Raw genomic sequence first — 21,843 nt, 5'->3', positions numbered from 1 at the left:
TGGCAGAGATCAGCAGAGTTGTAAGGTAAGACTTCTGATAATTCTTATAACCATTGTTGGGTTTTCCTGTATTCTTCAGCTGGTAGTGTCAGTGTGCACCAATTGACAGTTAATGCATGTATCAAAGGCATCCTTACTGAGCAGTTCCGTTGTTGCAGTTATAGAGATAAATTCACATCGTAATTATTTTCCGTAGATTCTCAGCTTTTATTTTAGAACAATGTCTTTCATAAAACTAGAATAGTTTTTATTTAGTTGCTTTTGGTATATTCATGTTATCTATATGTTTTGCATGTTTAATAGAAACCCAGAAGGGCTTTTCATACAATGGGATTAATAACTTTTACCTCAGAATCCGAAATTTGAATTTTTGTCAGTGGATTCTAGTGTTTTTTTTGTCATTGTTGATAGATTATCAGTCCTCGTAAACTTTAAAATTAGTGCCTTTTTTATTTTTTAATTTGTTCCATACAATTGTTTTGTATTAAATCATTAGGAGCAAATTGCCACTATGATATCTGCTCTGAGGTTGGCTTAACTTTCTATGGCTTCAACTATTATCGTATAGGACGCTGGCTGAGATCCATTTTATGAAGGGGCCTTACCATTTATATTGCAATAGATATGTTTTAATGAAATTCTGGGTGATAACACATGATTAAATGTAGTTAGCTTATGTTTTTAAACCTGTATGCATGGAGTATAAAAGAATTCAAATGTCAAGGTGGTCGGATATCTAAAGTTTGGAACTTTTATTCTTTGGTTGATGTGTGACGCCCAGGGACCTGCCTCCACTGGTATAATTGTTATGAGGGATCACATAACACATGATTAAATGTAGTTAGCTTATGTTTTTAAACCTGTAAGCATGGAGTATAAAAGAATTCAAATGTCAAGGTGGTCGGATATCTAAAGTTTGGAACTTTTATTCTTTGGTTGATGCGTGACGCCCAAGGACCTGCCTCCACTGGTATAATTGTTATGAGGGATCACATACATGGATTCTCTTCAGATATAATGTTGAAGGTGTAATTACTGGTATACTCTTGTTTTGTGGGACAATAAGAATATCTTTGCAAGAGCATATAGATTTCATTAATGGAGTTTTACCTAGATTTGTTGGTTTCAAAGTAAGAGATAATGTGATATTATTGAAGCAGCTTGTGCGAAGAGGGATATCAATGAAGCTTTGCATGAACCTTGCAGTAAAAATTCAGAAGCTAGATCATTTATTTAACAGAACTAGATATATATGGTAAGGTAATGATTAGAAAATCCTGGATGTCTCTAGTTTTGGAGTTAATTTTATGTTATTAGTTGATATTGCTGCATAGAGGCACCCTTCTCTTCTGAGTACTAACAGAGAGCATTTAGTAAATTAATTATTTTCTAGAAGATTTTGTCTGTGAATAAGCTCAGTTTACTTCTTACAGCATCTCTATGTGGGATTAATTTCATGGTCTTATTAGTATATTGAGTGTTGCTAGTAGAGGGATAATATTACACACCAAAAATAAGTCTTAAAAGAGCTAAATATTTACACACAAAAGTGGGGATAGAATGCTATATTTCAAATTTTATGCCTTCCAGATTGCAAGTGAAAGAGGAATCTGTTTGTCTTTTGACATCTTAGAGCCTTATTCATGTTGGTGATTAAGTCAATTTGAAGAGATCAGCATACACTCTTGGCTCCACTTGCAACGCCAACAGATAACTAGATAAAGAGATTCTACTGCAAAGCTTGCATGGGCAGACTAATGTAGCCAATTTTTAGAACAAACAAAATAACGCATCTCCCTGGTTCAGCTTGAAATACTATTTTCAGCTGGGACTTGCTAGTGTATATATATTTACTCCTTGAAGAGAAAAGAAACTAGCGAAGAAGGATTAGAGTGATATGCTTATATCTCCAAGACATATTTGCTTGGTTTTAGCTTGTTACTGTTGGTTCCCAATGGCGGCCATGTGCATCTTGTGGTGCAAAGTCTTTATTCGCGTCTAATGGTTCAAAGTCTTTATTTGTGTCTCGTGGTGCAAAGTCTTTATTCTTCACTAAAGTAAGAAAACCTTATAAAATTTTTAGTTGTTTGGCTAAGGATTCCAAGGCTAGAGAGAGATGGATAGGTGTTAATCTGGTAGTGGCCTTCTTTCTTGTTTATATATTTTATGAAATTAACAATGTGTTATATACCCATCAAAGGTTGAAATTCTCAAGAGAAAAAGTGTTAAATCATTCTGTTGACCCTTGAAGTAGGAATTAGTCCATCCAAGATCATCCAATTCTTTATTCTAAAAAATGTTTAGGGTACATCAGAAGCTCAGTAAGCACTTGCCTGCCCACTGAGAATGGCAGTTGACTACTGAATTCGTGGATGCCGGAGCTGTAAACCACATTGTAGTGTGGATGGTTTTATTTGGCTTCAGATTCGATTATGATCTGATATCGGGACCATAGAATAATTACAAGAATATTAGAGATGAAGCCTAAGAGATAGAAAGTAAAGAAGAATAGTGATATCGGTTATGGGATTTGATTCGATTGTCTTTTCTGAGCTGTTGGAGATTATTCCTCCCTATTTAAACTCCAGCAGCGCTTTTAGTGTTGTAAGGTTGTGAGATATATAGAAGTTGGTGAGTTTTGTCTGTGATTGAAAGGCGATTGAAGGAGAGTTTCCAATGTCCCTCAAAGGCTTCCAGTATTCCATGTTAAAATCAAATAACAGGGAATGCTGGAGCTGGAGAGGGTCCATTGAAGGCTTCTCCTGGTTACATCTATTTAAATTAACTCAGTCTAGCTAGAATCTAGATTGATTGATTCTTACACATAAAGTCTTTTCTTTGTTATTGAGGGCACAATGGACCAAAAAGACCATGTGTTTGTCAGACTATAGAGTGCTTCCGATCACTACATCAACTCAATTTTGTGAGTTCATATTTTTGGGATACTCATGAGCATGAGAGAATTTTTGAAATCACTTCACTAGCTTTTGCAGGTACCTTAACTTGCTTTTATGCATGGAGGTTTGTATATTTGAAATATATATATTTTCCAGTAGACATGATTAATACATATTGAAAACTGATTGAGTAATCTATATTCCATGAATACCTACTTTTGTTAGATGAGGGAACATGCATCAGTACTCTAGTTTATATTTGACATAGCCATATGTAGCCTTCGTCTGTTTCTAATATGAAACTTACAAGCATGTTAGATTGGAAAGATGCAAATCTAGTCCATATTTGTTTGCATATACATATTTGATGCTTTAAGCCATGAAGAATTTCCCATTTTATACTCTGTAACTAGTTTTTTAGCTATGTAGAAATTAGAAATAAAGATTTGCTTCTGTGATTTATGTTTTTAAAAGAGTTGGGTGAAGTTTTAGGCAGTCGTACTCCAGAAGTTGCAAGTTCTCTCATGGTGTATATATATATATATATATATTTATATAGGTTTTGTGTTCAAGATCAACCTCTCGGCCTATTAATTCATTGCCTGACAACTACTGCATGAGAATAGTTTTTTATATTCTGGCCTCTGGATTATTGGTGGAATTATATCTAAAAAAGGATAAGGTTGATTGCAATGTTTAATTCTACAACTCCAGCATATGTTCTTCCCCTTCACACTTTTCATCGTAGCAATTCTTTTCATTCTCTTCTATTGGTTAAGGTGAGTTGAAAAGTTGAATTGCCCCAGCTATGCCTACCTACTTACCGGTATAAAAAAATGAACTTTTTACTTGAACTTTGTGAGCATCGTTTGATATTGACATATTTTTGTTTTGTTTATATCAACACTCCCACCCCCACCCCCAAGCCTCATTTAGTGTTTGTCAGCCAAGCATATTGAGAGTGAAGATGAACTTGTGCTTTTATTTGCCCTTTGCAACACGTGCTCGGACCCAGAAAGAAAAGAAGAATATGCATGGCGATTGTTTTCAATCAGAGCTCAGCCAGCTTGAAGAAAATAGTAGAAGTAGAAGTAGAAGGAGGTCAGAGAATAAAAAAAATCATTGAAAGAATTTAAAGATTCAACCCTCTTTATTCTTCCACTAAATGATGTTGTATCACATGTTACGCACGGATGTATTGGTTACAAAAGCTTATGTTACAATCTGTTACAATCTTGATGGGTTGCGGCAGGCCTGGGGTTATGTTGAACAGTTGAAGATTCAAGTTATAATTAACCTCAAGTATGTATATTGTTGTAATTATGATATTTTATCTATGAAGTCGGTGAATTTTTCTACGTACAAGTTTTGTCATGTTAATTAATATATAGATTCAATTTTATATAGCCTTCCAATTGTTGAATTTGACATTGCTTGTGGGTGGTAATCAATGTAGACTGTTAGGTAGTGCTTTAATAACCAACCCGGGGTGAAACCTAGCAAAGTGGTCGAGTTCTAGGTTGACTGGTTTAATTAGTTTGACCAGCGGGTCAAATCGGTGTCTAAAAGTTTGAAATATAACAAAAACACCTCTAAAAATTACATATAAGTTTCTACAAGTTTGAAATTTTGCAAAAACACTCCAAACACCACTGTCGGAGTCGACAAACCAAGGCAAATGGGTCCTGTTTTTGGTGACAATGACACTCTCCATCATGAAAACACTCCCTTGAGCATTTTGACCAAAACTCATATCACTTCTCTACCGATTGCCTCGCCAATTGACAACAACAAGTTTTGTAATTTTCAGTCGATTCACTCATTGGAAATCACGTTGATTCACTCATTGGAAATCACCTCCGTCACCACCATTGCACTCATCGGTCTTTCCTCTTTAAAAGCTCCAACATCTTGGCCTTCAATTGTTCATCGATCACCATTCTAATTTCTAGGGTTTTCGGTGAATAGGAAAATTGCTAACCCAACTCAATGAAAGCCCCAAGTCCTGATTCAATCGGTTCAACCGGTCGGACCGGACCAGGTTTTAAAACATTGCTATCAAGTACATCCCTTCATATAGAATTCAAAATCTTAATTTCTTAATGGATAATGCTTCATAAAAACAATTCTTAAATCACTAATCTACCGGTTCTTACTAAAACTAATGTAATACCAACGTATTTATATGTCAATGTGGTTTAGAGAGCAGAATTAAGGTTTAATTAATTAATTAGCAGGATAAAGGAATTAAAACTAACGTAGTATTAGTATTAGAGTTGATGCTCTAGAAGTCTAGAGAGATATCATAAATGAGTAATAAACTAAAACTCTTGGGTTTGCCGTGGCACTGGGAGATATATAAGTGAAAAGAACAAAGAAATTTGCATGGCCGCTGCTTGAGTAATTTGTATAAAGATATATTAAAGTCAATAGAAGATGCAACTAATGTTGGCCTGGTTGGTGAAATCTCCTAAACCCAAAAAAAAAACGAAATGATAGAGAAAGAGATAGTCTTAAAGATGTGTTACAGGCCATTGTTAATTACTTAAAAACATTGGGGCAAGCCACCAAACCTGTAACTGATAACAACTAAATATTTATTCGCCCCTCCTTTTACTGATACTTAATGAGGCGTTTATTCATCAAATGTTAACAGGCGTTTATTCATTAAGCTGCTTGCATGATTCTTCTTCTACGCCCAGTCACGTCAATTCCAGCTTCTCTCAGCCTATCTAACCCTTTTGAATCTACAATTGGGTTTGGATCCACCATTCCAACCACCACTCTTTTCACTTTAGCTTTAATCATAGTTTTAGTACATGGTGGAGTTCTTCCATAGTGATTACACAGTTCCAAGCTCACATATGCTGTAGCATTCTCAGCCAAGTCCCCAGCATCTCTCAAAGCAAATACCTGCAAGTTTCACCTCCTGATTCAAATTCTTCAGCAACAGTTTCTTAAACAGACCATGCCGATTGAAAGCTTATAAACAGCACGCCTATCTTATAAAACAAAGATGAAGAAGAAGAGAGGAGATGGGGAATGAAGACGAAGAAAAAGAGAGGAGATGGGGAATGACGAGAAGAAAAAGAGCGAAGAAGAAGACTATTTTTGTTTAGAATTTTTTTTTTTTTTTTAAAGTATGGACGGGCGTCCATTAGGAATGGACGCCCGTCCAAACGTAATGGATGGCCGCCCATTCTTGATAGACGCCCATCCAAAATTTATGGACGGTCGTCCCCAAAGAATTTTTTCTTTTTCATATTTGGGTGAAGGACGGATGGACGGCCATCCCTAAGGTTTTACAAATTTTTTAATTGTATTTTAATCAGGGACGGGCGTCCTTTAAATGGGGACGCCAGTCCCTTTTGCATGGACGCCCGTCCCTGATTAAAATACAATTAAAAAATTTGTAAAACCTTAGGGATGGCCGTCCATCGTCCCTTTTGCATGGACGTCCGTCCATATAATATGGACGGGCGTCCATGTGAGTGAACGGTCGTCCAAATGTGATGGACGGCCGTTCACTAGAAAAAAATTGTAAAAAAATTGAGACGCGCGTTACACATAAGCCGGTACAAAAATTCGGTGTAACTTTTTCGGTGTCTGTAGTGTTATTGATTTTATATAGCCTTCCAATTGTTGAATTTGACATTGCCTTTAGGTGTTCCTACATGCAACTATGATATTTTCCCATTTATATGACTTTTTCATCAATTAAAAAAAAATAAAAGAAGATTTTTGTTTTTTATTTCCAGTAAACTTAATCTACGGATTTGGTCTTAAATTATGAGAATTTTTTTTTTTTTTTTTGTTAAAAAAAAATAATAATGATGTGTGTGCGCACAAAATGGTGTCGAGACCACTTATTGGATGTAAATAAGCCTCCTCACTTTATTGTATAGATATATAGTGATTGTGTTAGTGAGTAAGGTTAAGCAAGTCTAGCAGTAGAGTCTTACAGATGGATAGAAATATAAATGTAATACATTACATGTCGGGGATAGAGTTCAGAATTTAGCTCTTAAACCGTGTTGACTGAGCTTGAATTAAAGCTTAACTTATTAGGTAACGGTTAACATTAAATTTAAGTCTAATAGATTAATATGTTGCAATTACTAGGATATTTGATTGTTGATGTTTTTTTTTTTTCTTTTTGTTATTTGCTTAGGTGTGTTATTGCATCGCTAGGGGTAGTGCGTCTAGAACGGTGTATAGAAGCATGCAGAGATCAGCAGAGTTTGTAAGAATCTTCTGATAATTCTTATAACCATTGTTGGGTTTTCCTGTATCTTCAGCTGGTAGTGTCAGTGTGCACCAATTGACAGTAATGCTGTATCAAAGGGCATCCTACTGAGCAGTTCCGTTGTTGCAGTTATAGAGATAATTCACATCGTAATTATTTTCCGTAGATTCTCAGCTTTTATTTTAGAACAATGTCTTTCATAAAAACTAGAATAGTTTTTATTTATGTTGCTTTTGGTATATTCATGTTATCTATATGTTTTGCATGTTTAATAGAAACCCAGAAGGGCTTTTCATCAATGGGATTATAACTTTTACCTCAGAATCCGATATTTGAATTTTGTCAGTGGATTCTAGTTTTTTTTGTCATTGTTGATAATTATCAGTCCTCGTAACTTAAAATTATGCCTTTTTTATTTTTTAATTTGTTCCATACAATTGTTTTGTATTAATCATTAGGAGCAAATTGCCACTATGATATCTGCTCTGAGGTTGGCTTAACTTTCTATGGCTTCAACTATTATCGATAGGACACTGGCTGAGATCCATTTATGAAGGGGCCTTACCATTTATATGCAATAGATATGTTTAATGAAATTCTGGTGTATACACATGATTAATGTATTAGCTTATGTTTTTAAACCTGTTAGCTGGAGTATAAAAGAATTCAAATGTCAAGGTGGTCGGATATCTAAAGTTTGGAACTTTATTCTTTGGTTGATGTGTGACCCCAGGGACCTGCCTCCACTGGTATAATTGTTATGAGGATCACATAACACATGATTAAATGTAGTTAGCTTATGTTTTTAAACCTGTAAGCATGGATATAAGAATTCAAATGTCAGGTGGTCGGATATCTAATTTTGAACTTTTATTCTTTGGTTGATGCGTGACGCCCAAGGACCGCCTCCACTGGTATAATTTTTATAGGGTCACATACATGGATTCTCTTCAGATATAATGTTGAAGGTGTAATTACTGGTATACTCTTGTTTTGTGACAATAAGAATATCTTTGCAGAGCATATAGATTTCATTAATGGATTTTTACCTAGATTTGTTGGTTTCAAGTAAGAGATATGTATATTATTGAAGCAGCTTGTGCGAAGAGGGATATCAATGAAGCTTTGCATGAACCTTGCAGTAAAAATTCAGAAGCAGATCATTTATTTAACAGAACTAGATATATATGGTAAGGTAATGATTAGAAAATCCTGGATGTCTCTAGTTTTGGAGTTAATTTATTTTATTAGTTGATATTGCTTAGAGGCACCCTTCTCTTCTGAGTACTAACAAGAGCATTAGTAAATTATTATTTCTCTAGAAGATTTTGTCTGTGAATAAGCTCAGTTTACTTCTTACAGCATCTCTATGGTGATTAATTCCATTCTTATTAGTATATTGAGTGTTGCTAGTAGAGGATAATATTACACACCAAAAATAATTCTTAAAGAGCTAAATTTTACACACAAAGTGGGGATAGAATGCTATATTTCAAATTTTATGCCTCCCAGATTGCAAGTGAAAGAGGATCTGTTTGTCTTTTGACATCTTAGAGCCTTATTCATGTTGGTGTTAAGTCAATTGAAGAGATCACATACCACTCTTGGCTCCATTGCAACGCCAACAGATACACTAGATAAGAGTTCTACTGCAAAGCTTTGCATGGGCATACATGTAGCCAATTTTTAGAACAAACAAAAAACGATCTCCCTGGTTCACTTGAAATACTATTTTCAGCTGGGACTTGCTAGTGTATATATATTTACTCCTTGAAGAGAAAAGAAACTAGCGAAGAAGGATTAGAGTGATATGCTTATATCTCCAAGACATATTTGCTTGTTTTAGCTTGTTACTGTTGGTTCCCAATGGCGAATGTGCATCTCGTGGTGCAAAGTCTTTATTCCGTCTCAAGGTTCAAAGTCTTTATTTGTGTCTCGTGGTGCAAAGTCTTTATTTCTTCACTAAAGTAAGAAACTTATAAATTTTTAGTTTTTTGGCTAAGGATTCCAAGGCTAGAGAGAGATGATAGGTGTTAATCTGGTAGTGGCCTTCTTTCTTGTTTATATATTTTATAAATTAACAATGTGTTATGTACCCTCAAAGGTTGAAATTCTCAAGAGAAAAAGTGTTAAATCATTCTGTTGACCCTTGAAGTGGGAATTAGTCCATCCAAGATCAGAGCCAATTCTTTATTCTAAAAATTGTTTAGGTACATCAGAACTCAGTAAGCACTTGCCTGCCCACTGAGAATGGCAGTTGACTACTGAATTCGTGGATGCCGGAGCTGTAAACCACAATGAGTGTGGATGGTTTTTATTTGGCTCAGATTCGATTATGATCTGATATCGGGACCATAGAATAATTAAGAATATTAGAGATGAAGCCTAAGAGATAGAAATAAGAAGAATAGTGATATCGGTTATGGATTTGATTCGATTGTCTTTTCTGAGCTGTGTAGATTATTCCTCCCTATTTAAACTCCACAGCGCTTTTATGTAGTATGTTGTGAGATATATGAAGTTGGTGATTTTTGTCTGTGTTGAAAGGCGATTGAAGGAGAGTTCCAATGTCCCTCAAAGGCTTCCAGTATTCCATGTTAAAATCAAATAACAGGATGCTGGAGCTGGAGAGGGTCCATTGAAGGCTTCTCCTGGTTACATCTATTTAAATTAACTCAGTCTAGCAGAATCTAGATTGATTGATTCTTACACTAAAGTCTTTTCTTTGTTATTGAGGCACAATGGACCAAAAAGACCATGTGTTTGTCAGACTATAGAGTGCTTCCGATCACTACATCAACTCATTTTTTGGATTTCATATTTTTGGGATACTCATGAGCATGAGAGAATTTTTGAAAGCCTTCACTACTTTTGCAGGTACCTTAACTTGCTTTTATGCATGGAGGTTTGTATATTTGAAATATTATATTTTCCAGTAGACATGATTAATCTATTGAAAACTGATTGAGTAATCTATATCCATGAATCCCTACTTTTGTTAGATGAGGGAACATGCATCTACTCTAGTTTTAATTTGCAATAGCCATAGTAGCCTTCGTCTGTTTCAATATGAAACTTCACAAGCATGTTGATTGGAAAGATGCAAATCGTCCATATTTGTTGCATATACATTTGATGCTTTAAGCCATGAAGAATTCCCATTTTATACTCTGTAACTAGTTTTTTAGCTATGTAGAATTAAATAAAGATTTGCTTCTGTGATTTATGTTTCTAAAAGATTTGGGTGTAAGTTTTAGCAGTCGTACTCCGAGTTGCAATTTCTCTCATGGAATATTATATATTAGTTCTTGTGTTCAAGATCACCTCTTGGCCTATTAATTCATTGCCTGACAACTACTGCATGAGAATAGTTTTTTATATCTGGCCTCTGGATTATTGGTGGAATATATCTAAAAAAGGATAAGGTTGATTGCAATGTTTAATTCTATAACTCCCATATGTTCTTCCCATTCACACTTTTATCGTAGCAATCTTTTCATTCTCTTCATTGGTTTAAGGTGATTTGAAAAGTTGAATTGCCCCAGCTATGCCTAGCTACTTACCGGTATAAAAAATGAACTTTTTACTTGAACTTTGTGAGCATCGTTTGATATGACATCTTTTTGTTTTGTTTATATCAACCACTCCCACCCCCACCCCCAAGCCTCATTTAGTGTTTGTCAGCCAAGCATATTGAGAGTGAAGATGAACTGTGCTTTTTTTTTGCCCTTTGCAAACACGTGCTCGGACCCAGAAAGAAAAGAATATGCATGACGATTGTTTTCAATAGCTCAGCCAGCTTGAAAAATAGTAGAAGTAGAGAGGTCAGATAATCAAAAAAATCATTGAAAGAATTTAAAATTCAACCCTCTTTATTCTTCCACTAAATGATGTTGTATCACTTGTTACGCACGATGTATTGGTTACAAAGCTTATGTTACAATCTTTTACAATCTGTGATGGGTTGCGGCAGGCCTGGGGTTATGTTTGAACAGTTGAAGATTCAAGTTATAATTAACCTCAAGTATGTATATGTTGTATTTATGATATTTATTATGAAGTCGGTGAATTTTTCTACGTACAAGTTTTGGTCATGTTAATTAATTATAGATTCAATTTATATCATAACACTACGATCGAAAAAGTTACCCGAATTTCTGTACCGGCCTACTGTAACGCGCATCTCAATTTTTTTACATTTTTTTTCTAGTGAACGGCTATCCATCACATTTGGACGCCGTTCACTTACATGGATGTCCGTCCTATTATATGGACGCGTCCATCTAAAAGGGACAGGCATCCCCATTTAAAGATCCCGTTCCTGATTAAAATACAATTAAAAATTTGTAAAACTAGGGACGACCGTCCATCCATTATGGACGACTTCCATTAATTTTGGACAGGCGTCCCAAATAATGGACGCCCGTCCTTCACCCAAATATAAAAAAAAAAAAAATTCTTTGGGGACGGTTGTCCATATTTTGGACGACCGTCCCTTACATTTGGATGGGCATCCTTAAGAATGACAGCCATTCATTATTTGGACGGGCATCCATTACGAATGGACGGGCGTCCATTACGCCCATCCATACTTTAAAAAAAAAAAAAAAATTCTAGACAGAAATAGTCTTCTTCTCGCTCTTCTTCTTCTCTTCATTCCCTCCTCTCTTCTTCTCTTCTTTCGTCTTTGTTTTATAAGATAGGCGTGCTGTTTATACTTTCAATCGGCATGTTCTGTTTAAGAAACTGTTGCTGAAGAATTTGAATTAGGAGTGAAACTTGCAGGTATTTGCTCTGAGAGATGGGGACTTGGCTAGAATATCTGCCACAACACAATTCCAGGGCATTCAGATTCAAGCTTGTTCTTGATCCTATCAATCAGCATAAAACCTTTAAGGGCATTTTTTGACAGAAGCTTTTTCTCTCCTTGCAGGTCGATTGTGTCATCAAGCAAAACTGACCCGTCGCATCCCGTACCTTACACTCAAAACGCTAACTAAGATCACAAATGCAAAATCGAGAGGTTTGGACGATGAACAAAAGGTGCCATTATTGCTGCACGCACTTTGCTTTTTTTTTTTTTGTTTAGTTTTGAATATTGATACAAGAGATTGTATAGATGTGCCCAGGAGATTTTAGGCTTTTTTTTTCAATGAATCTTGTGAAAAGTCAGTTATGCAATCGAATCAGAGATCAATGGATGAATGATTACTTGGTCACCTGTATGGGCCAAAAATCGTATTGGACCTGACGAGGTCCAATAACAAAATAACAATCTCACAGCCTAAAGGCCTTAGCTCAATTCTGGTTGGGTCCACGCTTAAGTTACCTTGTGAATTGCTTGCTTAATGAGTTGGGCTACCATACGAGATAAGCTGAACTGGGCTCGACCTGTTCGCCCACAGCAATCCGCAAAGGGATTAGAATCCCACTCAATTTCCTCTTCTTGCAGGATCTCGTATTCTATCCCAATTGGGAAGCCTCAGCTAATAAAGGCAATGGATCTGATCTTTTTCCCAAATTGGAACTCCTCTACTAAATAGGATTCAAAATCCTACCAGGAGACCAACCCCATGGGATCACTATATAGGGAGAGGCAAACCCTCTCATCGGGCATTGAGAAATCTACCAGCTCCCATATTCCAGCTCTCAAGTCGATGCCATATTCCGACATCTCCACGGTGTTGCCTTAGCCCCGACAACCTTCATTACCTTCCCTGCAAGTCCACCAAATTGTCAATGGCTTGCAACATAAGATTCGACCCTCGTATTTGTAACCGTAGATTTTACCGTCTACATCACCTATATTGAGAAAAATGCATTTGATACAATTGACGATGAGATGATTATCCAACGTTTTCAGAATATGAAAACTCGTCGAAGACAATTGTAGGAAAATTGTTTTATTTTTATGAAAAATTGTGTTTTTTGAAGATTTTTATTTGTATTTTGTAACTTTTTGTTGAAGCTCATCCTAATGAAAAAAAAGGATGGTTATGATTGGTTTTATTTTTTGTTTATTTTTTGCCTCTATCGAGTGAAATTCCTGGATCCGCCACTAGGGCTAGGTTTTAAAACAATGATTTATTGCATTTTATTTGTTCATCAAATCAAGTATTAGTACATTAAATTTGAATTGGATTAATGAATCATCTTTAAAATTATGAAGATGAACACTCTAAATATCAACCTACCTTTTATATTTTTAATAATGCTATTCTATTAAGCTGAGAGATGCATAGGTAATTTGCGAAAGCTTTAGGGGGGTTTATGGAATTACGTCATTTAGAAAAAAAAAATTAAAATTAAAAAAATTACGGGCATGTTTGGCTTATTATTTCTGCCCATATTCCCAATCATATTCTCCAAATAACGTTTGACACATTATTCCAGAAATATTACCCTATTTTTTTAATTACTTTCAGACCCCATAAGGTTATTAATTTCATTAAATACCCCTTGAAAAAAAAGTTTAAAAACTAACAAAAACACCCTCGTGACCCATACTTGCCAGATTCCGACAACCACCGTCGGTGGTAGTCGAAATCTGCCACAACGGTGAATTATCGACCGGAACTGACCGGTAATTCACCGATCTGGCCGTCAGCGACGGCCAAAGAAATGGCCATCGTTGACGGAAAACAACGGCCAAAGATGGCCGTCGTTTTGGCCTTTTCCGGCCGTCGACGACCATAGCAGGCTGTAGATCTAGCCTTTTCCGGCCAGATCCGTGATGGATCTGGCCGGAAAAGGCCATAACAACGCGTTACGACATAGATCCGACCGGTCTGTGTCGTAACGCAATTTTCTGGCCAGATTCCGACGGTGGTGGCCAGAATCTGGCACTGCAGGTAGTGGGGGTATTTTTGTCATTTTATATGTTGCGGGTGTTTAATTAAATTAGTAAACATAGGGGCTTTTTTATAAATTTTTAAATTTTACCTCGTAATATTCTCCTATTCAACTATCTAATATTATTCCAAAATTCCTATCCAAAATAATAAATCAAACGCGCCCTACAATATTTTTGTAACTTTGTGAACAATTAAATAATAGGTATACTCATTAAACTGTTCACAAGTAGAGGTTGATTAATCACGTTTGGGATTTCAGCCGTTGAAAAGCCTTGAACTGCTCTGCTTTTTACATAAACAAGTTTTATAAATTTTCAAATCGCGCCCTGGTTACAGGCGCGCGCTCTTTCTCACTCTTACCTGCTATATCCCATTTCTGGCGGTCTCAGTCTCTGCATTTGATTATCGCAATCTCTCCTTCATTTTCTGAATTCGCAGTTCGGTTAGTAATAATTATTTTATCGAATTTCTGGTCCTATATGTAACTCGCTATTTATCGATTCAATATCATTATTAAAACAACTGTTTAGTTTTGGTTGAAGTGAGTTGAACCCATGTATAAAATTCTTCACTTGTATGTGTTTCAATTTCGCTCTATTTCATTCTTTTCTATTATATTTCTCTGGTTGTCTTGCTGGTTTACGCTTGTTGGATTCATGGAGTTCATACAGGTTATACTTATATTTCTCACAGATTTGTGGGTTCTAATTAAATATTATTCTTATGACTTTAGAGATTCTTCTTCTGTTTTTATTGTGATTATATTTGCTAGCAGTTTATGTCTCATTTTAGGGTGTTCCTATATGCAACTAAGATATTTTCCCATATTATATGACTTTTTCATCAATTTAAAAAAAAAAAAAAAGAAGATTTCTGGTTTTTATTTCCAGTAAACATTAATCTACGGATTTGGTCTTAAAATTATGAGAATTTTTTTTTTTTTTTTTTGTTAAAAAAAAATAATAATTATGATGTGTGTGTGCACAAAATGGTGTCGAGACCACTTGATTGGATGTCAATAAGCCTCCTCACTTTATTGTATAAGGTGATTTTGTTAAGCGAGTAAGGTTAAAGCAAGTCTAGCAGATAGAGTCATACAGATTGATAGAAATATAAATGTAAATACATTACATGTCGGGGATAGAGTTGAAGAATTTAGCTCTTAAACCGTGTTGACTGAGCTCTTGAATTAAAAGCTTAACTTATTAGGTAACGGTTAACATTACTATTTAAGTCTAATAGATTAAATATGAATGTTGCAATTACTAGGATATTTGATTTGTTGATGTTTTTTTTTCTTTTTTTTATTTGCTTAGGTGTATTATTGCATCGCTAGGGGTGAAGTGCAGTCTAGGAACGGTAATATAGAAGCAGTGGCAGAGATCAGCAGAGTTGTAAGGTAAGACTTCTGATAATTCTTATAACCATTGTTGGGTTTTCCTGTATTCTTCAGCTGGTAGTGTCAGTGTGCACCAATTGACAGTTAATGCATGTATCAAAGGCATCCTTACTGAGCAGTTCCGTTGTTGCAGTTATAGAGATAAATTCACATCGTAATTGTTTTCCGTAGATTCTACAGCTTTTATTTTAGAACAATGTCTTTCATAAAACTAGAATAGTTTTTATTTAGTTGCTTTTGGTATATTCAGGTTATCTATATGTTTTGCATGTTTAATAGAAACCCAGAAGGGCTTTTCATACAATGGGATTAATAACTTTTACCTCAGAATCCGAAATTTGAATTTTTGTCAGTGGATTCTAGTGTTTTTTTTGTCATTGTTGATAGATTATCAGTCCTCGTAAACTTTAAAATTAGTGCCTTTTTTATTTTTTAATTTGTTCCATACAATTGTTTTGTATTAAATCATTAGGAGCAAATTGCCACTATGATATCTGCTCTGAGGTTGGCTTAACTTTCTATGGCTTCAACTATTATCGTATAGGACTCTGGCTGAGATCCATTTTATGAAGGGGCCTTACCATTTATATTGCAATAGATATGTTTTAATGAAATTCTGGTTGATAACACATTAGTTAAATGTATTAGCTTATGTTTTTAACCTGTATCATGGGAGTTAAAGAATTCAAATGTCAAGGTGGTTCGGATATCTAAGTTTGGAACTTTTTCTTGGTTGATGTGTACGCCAGGGACTGCCTCCACTGGTAAATTGGTTATGAGGGATCACATAACACATGATTAAATGTAGTTAGCTTATGTTTTTAAACCTGAAGCATGGAGTATAAAAGAATTCAATGCAAGGTGTTCGGATATCTAAGTTTGGAACTGTTATTCTTTGGTTGAGCGTGACGCCCAAGGACTGCCTCCACTGGTATAATTGTTATGGGGATCACATACATGGATTCTCTTCAGATATAATGTTGAAGGTGTAATTACTGGTATCCTCTGTTTTGTGGGACAATAAGAATATCTTTTGCAAGCAGCATATAGATTTCATTAAGGGAGTTTTCCTAGATTTGTTGGTTTCAAAGTAAGAGATAATGTGATATTATTGAAGCAGCTTGTGCGAAGAGGGATATCAATGAAGCTTTGCATGACCTTGCAGTAAAAATTCAGAAGCTAGATCATTTATTTACAAGAACTAGAATATATGGTAAGTGTAATGATTAGAAAATCCTGGATGTCTCTAGTTTTGGAGTTATTTTATGTTATTAGTTGATATTGCTGCATAGAGGCACCTTCTCTTCTGATTACTAACAAGAGCATTTAGTAAATAATTATTTCTAGAAGATTTTGTCTGTGAATAAGCTCAGTTTACTTCTTACAGCTCTCTATGTGATTAATTTCATGGTCTTATTAGTATATTTAGTGTTGCGTAGTAGAGGATAATATTACACACCAAAATAGTCTTAAAGAGCTAATATTTACACACACAATGGGGGATAGAATGCTATATTTCAAATTTTAGGCCTTCCAGATTGCAAGTGAAAGAGGATCTGTTTGTCTTTTGACATCTTAGAGCCTTATTCATGTTGGTGATTAAGTCAATTTGAGAGATCGCATCACTCTTGGCTCCACTTGCAACGCCAACAGATACTAATAAAAGAGATTCTACTGCAACGTTGCATGGGCAGACTAATGTAGCCAATTTTTAGAACAACAAAATAACGCATCTCCCTGTTCAGCTTGAAATACTATTTTCAGTGGGACTTGCTAGTGTAATATATTTTCTCCTTGAAGAGAAAAGAACTAGCAAGAAGGATTAGAGTGATAGGCTTATTCTCCAAGACTATTTGCTTGTTTTTAGCTTGTTACTGTTGGTTCCCAATGGGCATGTGCATCTCGTGGTGCAAATGTCTTATTCGCGTCTCAAGGTTCAAGTCTTATTTGTGTCTCGTGGTGCAAAGTCTTATCTTCACTAAAGTAAGAAAACCTTATAAAATTTTTAGTTGTTTGGCTAAGGATTCCAAGGCTAGAGAGAGATGGATAGGTGTTTAACTGTAGTGGCCTTCTTTCTTGTTTATATATTTTATGAAATTAACAATGTTTTGTACCCATCAAAGGTTGAAATTCTCCAAGAGAAAAATGTTAAATCATTCTGTTGACCCTTGAAGTGGGAATTAGTCCATCCAAGATCAGCCATTCTTTATTCTAAAAATGTTTAGGGTACATCAGAAGCTCCGTAAGCACTTGCCTGCCACTAGAATGGCAGTTGACTACTGAATTCGTGGATGCCGCAGCTGTAAACCACATGTAGTGTGTGAGGTTTTATTTGGCTTCGAGTCGATTAGGATCTGTATCGGGACCATAGAATAATTACAATATTTAGAGATGAAGCTAAGAGATAGAAGTAAAGAAGAATATGATATCGTTATGGGATTGATTCGATTGTCTTTTCTGAGCTGTTGGAGATTATTCCTCCCTATTTACACTCCAGCAGCGCTTTTAGTGTAGTAAGGTTGTGATATATATAGAAGTTGTTGAGTTTTGTCTGTGATGAAAGGCGATTGAAGGAGAGTTTTCCAATGTCCCTCAAGGCTTCCAGTATTCCATGTTAAAATCAAATACAGGGAATGCTGGAGCTGGAGAGGGTCCATTGAAGGCTTCTCCTGGTTACATCTATTTAAATTAACTCAGTCTAGCTAGAATCTGATTGATTGATTCTTACATAAAGTCTTTTCTTTGTTATTGAGGGCACAATGGACCAAAAGACCATGTGTTTGTCAGACTATAGAGGGCTTCGATCACTACATCACTCAATTTTTGTGAGTTCATATTTTTGGGATACCATGAGCATGATGAGATTTTTGAAAGCACTTCACTAGCTTTTGCAGGTACCTTAACTTGCTTTTATCATGGAGGTTTGTATATTTGAAATATCTATATTTTCCAGTAGACATGATTAATACATTTTGAAAACTGATTGATGTAATCTATTTCATGAATACCTACTTTGTTAGATGAGGGAACATGCATCAGTACTCTAGTTTATATTTGACATAGCCAATGTAGCCTTCGTCTGTTTCTAATATGAAACTTACAAGCATGTTAGATTGGAAAGATGCAATCTAGTCCATATTGTTTGCATATACATATTTGATGCTTTAGCCATGAAGAATTCCCATTTTATACTCCTGTAACTAGTTTTTTAGCTTGTAAAATTAGAAATAAGATTTGCTTCTGTGATTTATGTTTCTAAAGAGTTGGGTGAAGTTTTAGGCAGTCGTACTCCAGAGTTGCAAGTTTCTCTCGGTATATATATATATATAGTCTTGTGTTCAGATCACCTCTTGGCCTATTATTTCATTGCCTGACAACTACTGCATGAGAATAGTTTTTTTATTCTGGCCTCTGGATTATTGGTGGAATTAATCTAAAAAAGGTAAGGTTGATTGCAATGTTTAATTCTATAACTCCAGCATATGTTCTTCCATTCACACTTTTCCTCGTAGCAATTCTTTTCATTCTCTTCTATGGTTAAGGTGAGTTGAAAAGTTGAATTAGCCCCAGCTATGCCTAGCTACTTACCGGTATAAAAAATGAACTTTTTACTTGAACTTTGGAGCATCGTTTGATATTGACATCTTTTGTTTTGTTTATATCAACACTCCCACCCCCCCCCCAAGCCTCATTATGTGTTGTCAGCCAACATATTGAGAGTGAACAGATACTTGTGCTTTATTTGCCCTTTGCAACACGTGCTCGACCCAGAAAGAAAAGAAGAATATGCATACGATTGTTTTCAATCAAGCTCGCCAGCTTGAAGAAAATAGTAGAAGTAGAAGGGTCAGATAATCAAAAAAATCATTGAAAGAATTTAAAGATTCAACCCTCTTTATTCTTCCACTAAATGATGTTGTATCACATGTTACGCACGGATGTATTGGTTACAAAGCTTATGTTACAATCTGTTACAATCTGTGATGGGTTGCGGCAGGCCTGGGGTTATGTTGAACAGTTGAAGATTCAAGTTATAATTACACCCAGTATGTATATTGTTAATTATGATATTTTATCTATGAAGTGGTGATTTTTCTACGTACAAGTTTTGTCATGTTAATTAATATATAAATTCAATTTTATATCAATAACACTACGGAACATCGAAAAAGTTTACACCGAATTCTGCCCGGCCTACGTGTAACGCGCATCTCAATTTTTTTACATTTTTTTCTAGTGAACGGCTATCCATCACATTTGGACGGCCTTTCACTTACATGGATGTCCGTCCATATTATATGACGGGCGTCCATCTAAAGGGACAGCTCCCATTTAAAGGATGCCCGTTCCTGATTAAAATACAATTAAAAATTTGTAAAACCTTAGGGACGCCCGTCCATACATTATGGACGACTGTCCATTAATTTTGGACAGCGTCCACAAATAATGGACGCCCGTCCTTCACCCAAATATAGAAAAAAAAAAAAATTCTTTGGGACGGTTGTCCATAAATTTTGGACGACCGTCCCTTACTTTGGATGGGCATCCTTAAGAATGGACAGCCATTCATTATGTTTGGACGGGCATCCATTACAATGGACGGGCGTCCATTACGCCCATCCATACTTTAAAAAAAAAAAAAAAAATTCTAGACAGAAATAGTCTTCTTCTTCGCTCTTCTTCTTCTCTTCATTCCCCATCTCCTCCTCTTTCTTCGTCTTTGTTTTTATAAGATAGGCGTGCTGTTTATAAGCTTTCAATCGACATGGTCTGTTTAAGAAACTGTTGCTGAAGAATTTGAATTAGGAGGTAACTTGCAGGTATTTGCTCTGAGAGATGCTGGGACTTGGCTAGAAATCTGCACACGACACATTCCAGGGCATTCAGATTCAAGCTTGTTCTTGATCCTCAATCAGCATAAAACCTTTAAGGGCATTATTGACAGAAGCTGTTTTCTCTCCTTGCAGTCGATTGTGTCATCAAGCAAAACTGACCCGTCGCATCCCTGTACCATTACATCAAACGCTAACTAAGATCAACAAATGCAAAATCGAGAGGTTTGGACGATGACAAAAGGTGCCATATTGCTGCACGCACTTTGCTTTTTTTTTTTTTTTGTTTAGTTTTGAATATTGATACAAGAGAGTGGTAGAGATAGGTGGCACTGGGAGAATATTTTGAAAGAACAGAAATTTGCATGGCGCTGCTCTTGAGTATTTGTATAAAGATTTAAAGTCAAAGAAGATGCACTAATGTTGGCCTGGTTGTGAAATCTCCTAAACCCAAAAAAAAAACGAAATGATAGAGAAGAGATAGTCTTAAAGATGTGTTACAGGCCTTGTTAATTACTTCAAAACATTGGGGCAAGCCACCAAACTACTGATAACAACTAAATATTTATTCGCCCTCCTTTTACTGATACTTATGAGGCGTTTATTCATCAATGTTAACAGGCGTTTATCATTAAGCTGCTTGCATGATTCTTCTTCTACGCCAGTCACTCAATTCCACGCTTCTCTCAGCCATCTAACCCTTTTGAATCTACATGGGGGTTTGGATCCACCATTCCAACCACCACTCTTTTCATTTAGCTTTAATCATATTTTTAGTACATTGGTGATTCTTCCATAGTGATTACACAGTTCCAAGCTCACATATGCTGTAGCATTCTCAGCCAAGTCCCCAGCATCTCTAAAGCAAATACCTGCAAGTTTCACCTCACTATCAAATTCTTCAGCACAGTTTTCTTAAACAGACCATGCCGATTGAAGCTTATAAACACACGCCTATCTATAAAACAAAGATAAGAAGAAGAAGAGGATGGGATGAAGAGAAAAAGAGAGGAGATGGGGAATGACGAAAGAAAAAGAGCGAAGAAGAAGACTATTTTTGTTTAATTTTTTTTTTTTTTTAAAGTATGCGGCGTCCATTAGGAATGGACGCCCGTCCAAACGTAATGGATGGCCGCCCATTCTTGATAGACGCCCATCCAAAATTTATGGACGTCGTCCCCAAAGAATTTTTCTTTTTTCATATTTGGGTGAAGGACGGATGGACGCCATCCCTAAGGTTTTACAATTTTTTAATTGTATTTTAATCAGGGACGGCGTCCTTTAATGGGGACGCCAGTCCCTTTTGCATGGACCCCGTCCCTGATAAAATACAATTAAAAATTTGTAAAACCTTAGGGATGGCCGTCATCGTCCCTTTTGCATGGACTCCGTCCATTAATATGGACGGCGTCCATGTGAGTGAACGGTCGTCCAAATGTGATGGACGCCGTTCACTAGAAAAAAATTGTAAAAAAATTGAGACGCGCGTTAACATAAGCCGGTACAAAAATTCGGTGTAACTTTTTCGTTGTCTGTTTGTTATTGATTTTATATAGCCTTCCAATTGTTGAATTTGACATTGCCGTGGGTGGTAATCAATGTAGACTGTTAGTAG

The sequence above is a fragment of the Pistacia vera genome, unplaced genomic scaffold (genome assembly GCF_008641045.1).
Source record: "Pistacia vera cultivar Batoury unplaced genomic scaffold, PisVer_v2 Contig11, whole genome shotgun sequence".
Lineage (NCBI taxonomy): Eukaryota > Viridiplantae > Streptophyta > Magnoliopsida > Sapindales > Anacardiaceae > Pistacia > Pistacia vera.
This window is presented reverse-complemented; position numbering follows the sequence as displayed.